Raw genomic sequence first — 8,341 nt, 5'->3', positions numbered from 1 at the left:
TAACCATAAATTATATGGGAAACTACTTAAAGTAATTAATCCCGCATATTTTGGTGTTCACTATCCATCTCACATTTACTTTAATGTGGTTGTAATCGGATAGAGGTATTCATTAATTGATTATGAATATATATGAGGAATCAATTATACGTGGAGGGTTTTCAAAATAAACAAATTTTATGAATAACGGTATATTTTAGTTAAATTATATAGATAAAGAGAAAAATTCCACTGTAAATAAAAAAACTATAAATACAACGTTTGTTCATATGATTGAATTAAATTAACATTAATAGCTCTCCATACATTTCTAAAATGTGCAATTAAATTAACATTAATAGCTCTCCATAAATTTCTGAAATGCACATTTTTATTTGTAAGATTTTTTAACATACTATATGATATATTATATCTCTATCTATATCTCACTCAAAACACCTATTTTATTATGTTATATTTTATTTTTCTTAGATATATAAAAACATCTAAAAAATGATGAATAGTGGTTTTGCTATTTGGATAATCACTATTTATAAAAGACATATTGTATTTTAATGATTCAAACTTTGTTTTATTGGTTGGTGTTAAGCCACACTTTAAAATATACCACAACAGTCCCATGTTTCGATACGTTGGCCGCCAACAAGCTTTTCACTAACGAGGTTAGATTCCGTTAGTTTTTGATGATGTGGATGATGACGTGTACGATAATGTGGCAAAAATAGTGACGTCGACTGCTTATTTGATAAAAAAATTATTTTTAAACTATAATTAATTTTTTCTAACCAAAATAAACGAACCAAATCACTTTTTTTAACAAAAATAAACGAACTGAACTACTTTTTAATAAAAATAAACGAACTGAACCACTAATTTTTTTTAACAAAAATCAACAAACCAAACCACTTTTTTTTAACAAAAATAAATGAACCGAACAACTTTTTATAACAAAACTAAACGAACCGAAACACTTTTTTTTTTAACAAAAATCAACTAACGAACCATTTTTTTAATAGAAATCAACGAACCGAACCACTTTTTTAATCAACGAACCAAAACTACTTTTCTAATAAAAACAAACTTAGGTCGAGAGAGTTCGGGTCAGAGCACGTTTTGCATAGAAAGTGGTTCATGTCAAAACGGTGGTGGTGGTTCGGTTTGTTTATTTTGTTAAAAAAATGGTTTGGTTCATTTTGTTTTTTGTTAAAAAGTAGTTCGGTTCCTTTATTAAAAAAAAAAGTGGTTTGTTTGTTTATTTTGGTTTAAAAACTTAATTTTAATTTAAAAATAATTTTTTACCACTTAAGCAGTCCACGACACTATGTTTGCCACATCATCATCCACATCATAAAAAATTAACAGAATCTATTTGTGAAAAATTCGTTGACAGCCGATGAGTCAAAACTTAAGAATATTGTGGTACATTATTGCTATGTCTTACATGCTAACTAATAATATTTTGTATGAATTTTAGACATTAACAACAACTATACATTTTTATATTGTGACATCCATAATATATTTGAATCCAGCAGTTATATATATGTATCCGGTTTCACACAAACCAGTGGATTACATTTGAGGCAAGGGTAGTAATTGCAGTTGTGTGGAGCCTGCTCATATCCAGACTGTTGTATAGTTAATTAATTAGATAGTGACAGAGAAATGGAGATCGATCGAAGATGAAAATTTATTCTTATAACATGCTCACACCTCAAAGCTTTTCTTTTATTCTTCTTCTTCTTCTTCTTCTTGTTTTTTTTAACGATTAAAGTTTTATTAACATGCTCACACTCTGAAAGTATAACCTAAATAGAAACCACATCTTCAAGTTTTGTTATTTTCCCAACTAAATATACGGGGAACAAAATAACTTGTGTTTGCACTTCATATACAAATATGAAATATTAAAACAATATTCTTTATGCACTAATCTTATTTATTATTTTTTTTATTGACCGATTATCTTATCTCTAAAAATTTATGTCAACGGTTTAACCTTTAGAATTTTTTTTTATCAGTGGACATCCGTTAAAAAACTTTTCATGTCGTTAAGTTTCTTTTTTTCCGAATTTCAAACCATTATTTTAGGGCTTTTAATCGTAAGAAAGATACGAGTTGACTGATGTCAAAATTATCTTCAAACGGTGATTCAGATGGCTTTGATTTTTGTTAATTGAAAATTCAAACACTTAAATTGAAACACCGTTTTTTTCCATCGTTTGGATCACCGTTTCGAGATTTTTAGATCAGTCGACTTGTATCATTCGTTCGATCAAAAGCTCTAAAACATTAGTTTGAAATTCAGGAAAAAAAAACTTAATGACGTTAAGTATTTTTAACGGAGGTCCAATGAAAGAAAAATTTTTGAAAGGTTGGACCGTTGGCAGAAATTTTTAAAGGTGAGATTATATCGACCAAAAAAATGTAGCCGAGGTCTTTGTTAAAGTAAAGGCACTCGGTATAGTTTACGATACTAAGAAATTTTAAATAAGAGAAACAAAAAGAAAAAAAAACAAAAAAGAAAGTTAAAACCACATGTCAATATTTGATTTGAAAAACAACTTTTCATATTTTTCGAACGACCAACGAATAAAAGCCCGGTTACTGGTAGGCCAATGACAAACGGCTACCCCATACATCCGCGACCACAAACAGAACTATGTAGCACAAGCCCCCTGTTGTAGGAAAAACCCACCATCCCAAAACCCATTACGCTAAAACCCGGTTAGGATTGAATTTAAACTTGAGACCTTGCGGCCTTAATTTTAAATCTTCATTTTCCCTTCAACATCAGTTGAGCATTGTCAGATCAACTATTGGTAGTTTGCATATTCTAGAATTAAAATAATAATGTGGCAATTTACGTTTTACCAAATGATAAGCTTTTAATTTGTTTATTTACTTACCAGAAGTAGGCTGTTAACTTGTAATATTTTCAAAAGAAAAAACCAGAAGAGGCTTGCTATGGTTGATAGGGAGTGTTACTTTTTGTGAAATAAATTAAAAATATTTTGGTAGATCATTTTAATAAAAAAAAGTCCTCGTTCCGTTTGAAACAATAACATAAAAACTAATTGTTATTGTATAGCTATAAATAATGTAGAATATATATGGTGGAGTCAGAATTCAGGAAGGAATTTTATTACCCAACTGCTTATAGAAATGAATTGAATGAACATGGTGAACGGTCACCAACCTGTTAATTAACCTAACAATTAAGTAGGCAACCTAGGAAGAAAGTAAAGCACTTCATGAATAACAATAATCTAGTTTAGTATTTTACGAAATATTAATAGTCACAAATTCAATATCTAGTTATAAAGAATATACGTCAATGCCGGTATCATACAAATTAAGTTATGTTTCCGATATAAAAACGTTTATAAAGAGGATTATTATAAGGATGTTTGCTTAAAGATGAAAATGATCATAAACCATACGACAAATATAACTTTTTATTAAAATATATAGATAATACTTAGAATAATTTGTAAAAATAATGTATTTAGGTGTTTTTCGAACTACTAACAAATATTAATAATGGAAAGTTAAACCCAAAATTACACCCAAAAACAATGTAAGGTGTTTTAATTTTTGGGGCAATTTCATAGATAATCAAGTTTCAAAGTGTCTCAATTAGGTCGATTTAAAAAGTATTTTAATTAAGTCACTTAACTTTTATATTTTATTAAATTAAAGGTTAACATATTTTTTCAGGCATTATTTTTGTTTCACATAAAAAATCTTTTTATCTTTCCTTTTATGTTGACATTGTGAATTTTATTTTTTATTTTTAAATTTTCATACAATTAGTATTTTTCTTAATTTTTTAAATTTAACTACACATATTGCAAATCTCGACTCCTACATCTTATCCTCCATTGGTTTCTTAACGCACAAAAAAATCAGCGAGGCTCGATTTGAAAATTTAATGACCCGATTTGAAGAAAAATTGCAAGAATGACCAAATTGAAATACTTTTGAAACCTAGTTATTATTTTATTACATTTTCCACTGAGACTGCGCGTTGTAGCAAACGAGCGACTGCCTTCAACGAGTGACGCGAGTCATGTCGGCCACGAACACCACAACACCCTTGCTTCACCACTCGGCGCGACCGACAAGGGTTGAAGAGTTAGGTTCAGTTAGCGCCACACAACACAGTATAATTGAATGAATTCACACGTAGACTTTAATAAAAACATATAGTCTAATTTTATTGTTTGTGTAACAAGACCAGTCATTAATCATATACAAAAAGTCAAACTGCTGTTGAAAAAACATATACCAAAAAGTCAAACAGCAGATAGTAATTCAAGAGTGTATGTTGAGTAAGTAATTAATGCCAGAGGTGTGGGTAACCAAAATGCTGTAATCCTCTTTTGATTTTATACTAAAAGATTAAAAAAATACATAAAACCATTTCTTTTGTCAACTTCCCTTTGCACCCTCTTGTATATTCTCATAAATTACCTATTATCTCTTTCTATATATATGCCCTTCATTCCACACTTCCATCTCAAAACACACACACACACACACACAAAGATAATGGATTTCCTAATGGTCTTTCTCAAATTAGCAGACTGGTTAGTCTACCAACTGCTAGCAAATTCATGTTACAGAGCTGCAATGAAGGTTAAAAACCATGGCTTTTTCTTGTTAAGAAACCACCCATCTCACAAATCACCACACCATCAGCCTCCATTGTTCCCTAACTTCACCAAATGTTCTTTAAACAAAGATCAAGAAACCCTAGTTTCTGATATTCAAAACACCCTATTATTAAACTCAAGATCTTTCTTTCCATACTTCATGCTAGTTGCTTTTGAAGGTGGTAGCATACTTAGGGCATTCTTGTTATTATTATCTTACCCTTTGTTACTTGTTCTTGACTATGAGTCAGGTTTAAGGGTCATGATCTTCATCACCTTTTGTGGGCTTAAGTTGAAGGATATGAAGAATGTTGGTAGGGCAGTTTTGCCCAAGTTTTTCCTTGAAAATTTAAATTTTCAAGTTTATGAGTTGTTTGCTTCTGCAAGAAGCTATGGAGAAGTTTTAATCTTTACCTAGAGTGATGGTTGAAGGGTTTTGTAAAGAATATTTGAGTGTTGATGATGTGATAGGGACTGAGTTGCATAGTTTTAGGGGGCATTTTAGTGGTTTTGTGACAAGTTCAGGTGTGCTTCAGAAGCATAAAGCAGTGAAAGAATGGTTTGGAAGTGAAAGAAAAGCAGATATTGGTATTGGAAGTTGTAGTCTACATGATCAACTGTTGATCTCCCAGTGCAAGGTATGTGTGACTGTCTACTTTGAATCATTCTTGTATGACTCTATTTCTTTTGTTTATATGTTTATAAAGGGAAAATATTAAAAAACTGTGTATATCAAGTTAGATATGAGTCTTAGGTGCTGTTTGTTTTTGCAGACATAAACTGTCTGCAAGCTGATTTCATCTGTTTTCATGTCTGCAACTGAAGATGTGGTCTGAAGATCTGCAAGCTGAAAATATAAGACTGTTTGTTTTTATAAGCTGATACTGTCTGCATAACTGTCAAACTTATCTCACAAGATAGAAGTCATTTATTCAAGTTACATCTAGTTTTTAGTCTTTGCTTGCCATGCCGATTTGGTTTTGGTGGGTGGTGGTGGTGGTGGATGGTGGTAGTGGCGGCGGACGGTGGGTAGTGGCGGTGGATGGTGGTGGTGGACAATGGGTGGTGGTGATGGATGGTTTTGGTTGGTGGTGGACGGTGGTGGTGATGGATGGTGGTGGTGGTGGGTGATGGATGGTGGTGGTGGCGGTGATGGATGGTGGTGGTGGTGATGGATGGTGGTGGTGATGGATGGTGGGTGGTGGACGGTGGTGGTGATGGATGGTGGTGGTGGTGGCGGACGGTGGTGGTGATGGATGGTGGTGGTGGTGGCGGACGGTGGTGGTGATGGATGGTGGTGGTGGTGGCGGACGGTGGTGGTGATGGATGGTGGGTGGTGGACGGTGGTGGTGATGGATGGTGGGTGGTGGACGGTGGTGGTGGCGGTGATGGATGGTGGTGGTGGTGGCGGTGATGGATGGTGGTGGTGGTGGGTGATGGATGGTGGTGGTGGCGGTGATGGATGGTGGTGGTGGTGGCGGACGGTGGTGGTGATGGATGGTGGGTGGTGGACGGTGGTGGTGATGGATGGTGGGTGGTGGACGGTGGTGGTGGCGGTGGATGGTGGTGGACGGTGGCGGCGGGGTACGGGGGTGGTGGTGGCGGCGTACGGTGGGTGGTGGTGTTGGCGGACGGTGGTAGGAGCAGTGGATGAGAGGGTGGCTGCAAAGGGAGAAGAGTAGGGTTTTTTTGTGAAGATGTTTTAAGCAAGATTTCCTTGCTTTTCTTTTAAGATAAAAGAAGATAACTTCAGATCTGTTTTAAGAAAAAAAACAAACAGTCTTCAAGGGTAATGTCTGCGCGCCTGCAGACATTAGCTCCCTTGAAGATGTTTGAAGAAAAAACAAACACCCCCTTAATTTGAGTCCTACTTGTATATTGGTTTAGAAGTCTTTGATTGAAAATGATTCATGCAAAAGGACAACTTTTGAATCTGTTATTTTGGCAGCATCATTAAAGTACACACTTTCAACTAACCATCTTGATTACTTAGTTTTGATCAGTGGTCCAATAGTTTAAGTATTAATTAATTGGTATTTATTATTTATATAACATTGAACCTAATGATTTGATGATTTGATCACAGGAAGGTTATGTGGTGAGCAACGAAGATAATATAAGAAGTGCAAGAACAATAACGCCACGAGAGAAGTACCCGAAACCCCTAGTCTTCCATGATGGAAGGCTCGCTTTCTTCCCGACACCATTAGCGACATTATGCATGTTTCTATGGTTTCCTCTAGGTGTTTTGCTTGCAATAATCAGGCTTTGTGTCGGCATATATTTGCCTTACCATATGTCACGTGTTGTAGGCGGGTTTACAGGCGTAAATATAACCATAGAAGGTTGTGATTACTCATGGGAGAACAAAAACAAGCAAACCGGTGTTCTATTTGTTTGCACACATAGAACCCTTTTGGACCCGGTCTTCTTAACCATGACCATTGGTAAACCATTGACCGCGGTTACTTATAGTCTAAGCAAGATGTCGGAAATGATTTCACCGATAAAAACGGTTAGACTAACACGAGACAGGAAGCAAGATGGTGAAACCATGCATAAGTTACTAAGTGAAGGCGATTTGGTTGTTTGCCCCGAAGGGACTACTTGTAGAGAGCCTTATTTGTTGAGATTTAGCTCGTTGTTCGCAGAGTTAACGGACGAGATTGTGCCCGTCGCAATGAACACACATGTGACTATGTTTTATGGCACGACGGCTAGCGGACTCAAGTGTTTGGACCCTATTTATTTCTTGATGAATCCTAGACCGAGTTACAATGTTCGGGTGCTTGGTAAATTGAATAAAGAGCTCACGTGTTGCGCTGGTGGCAAGTCTAGCCATGATGTGGCTAACTATATTCAGAAAAAACTTGCTGATGCTTTGGGTTTTGAGTGCACAAATCTTACTAGAAAGGATAAGTATTTGATGTTGGCTGGGAATCAAGGGATAGTTGAGGATTATGGGAAAAGTAAAAAGTAAAAAAATTGCATCTTAGTATATTACCTAGGTGAATTTTAAGGCTTTTGATGCTTACATTAATTATTGTTTTGGATACATAAAAAGTTGATAGTTTTATGAAATCACCTTAATTATAAATATGATTTCAGTTTATTATCTTTTCATTAATATATTGCTATTTTGGATTGTATTTGGTTGTTGAGTTACATCTAGCCATGATATTGTTAACACCTCAATGTCATTCGTGACAAGACGATTAACAAGCCAAAAAAAAAGGCTAAGAGCGTTCTCGTCCCTTCTCATGTCTAAAGAATCCAAATACAAAATTTACATTAAAAATAATTGCATTTTCTTTATCTCTTTCAATTAAATAATATTTTTTATACTTTTATCATTACTATTTTTTCTTTCATTCACTTACAACCACTTTCAAAATATATTAATAAATTTATAGAGTGCTACAAGAACTTTTAATGTATACAGAAAAATCACTGCATTTGCTCTCCCCATCACTCTCTATATTATAAATATAGTGGATGAATTATGAATGATCTAAGTAGCAAGGACTTAGTGTTAAAATTATATAAGCAATTCAAGAGCGTACATGAGAATAACATTTTTTTAACGATCAATTTGAATTATTAACGGGCCACTAATCCAGTTGATCATATCCATTTAATTGATCTCAAGAGGAAAGCCACCTGTTGGTAAGAAAACCCACTAG

The 8,341-nt window shown here is 34.3% G+C and overlaps 1 pseudogene; it reads left to right on the top strand.

Annotated features, from left to right (window-relative positions):
* Positions 1–4,394: 4,394 nt before the first annotated feature.
* LOC143591879 (glycerol-3-phosphate acyltransferase 1-like) lies at positions 4,395–7,638 on the top strand (annotated as a pseudogene).
* The last annotated feature ends 703 nt before the right edge of the window (positions 7,639–8,341 follow it).

The sequence above is a fragment of the Bidens hawaiensis genome, unplaced genomic scaffold, assembly GCF_021521415.1.
Source record: "Bidens hawaiensis isolate Kalapana, Puna unplaced genomic scaffold, B.hawaiensis_p1.1 tig00040123_1, whole genome shotgun sequence".
In the NCBI taxonomy this organism is placed as follows: Eukaryota; Viridiplantae; Streptophyta; class Magnoliopsida; order Asterales; family Asteraceae; genus Bidens; species Bidens hawaiensis.
Note: the sequence above shows the minus strand (reverse complement) of the source record. Positions and strands in the feature narration are given on the sequence as shown.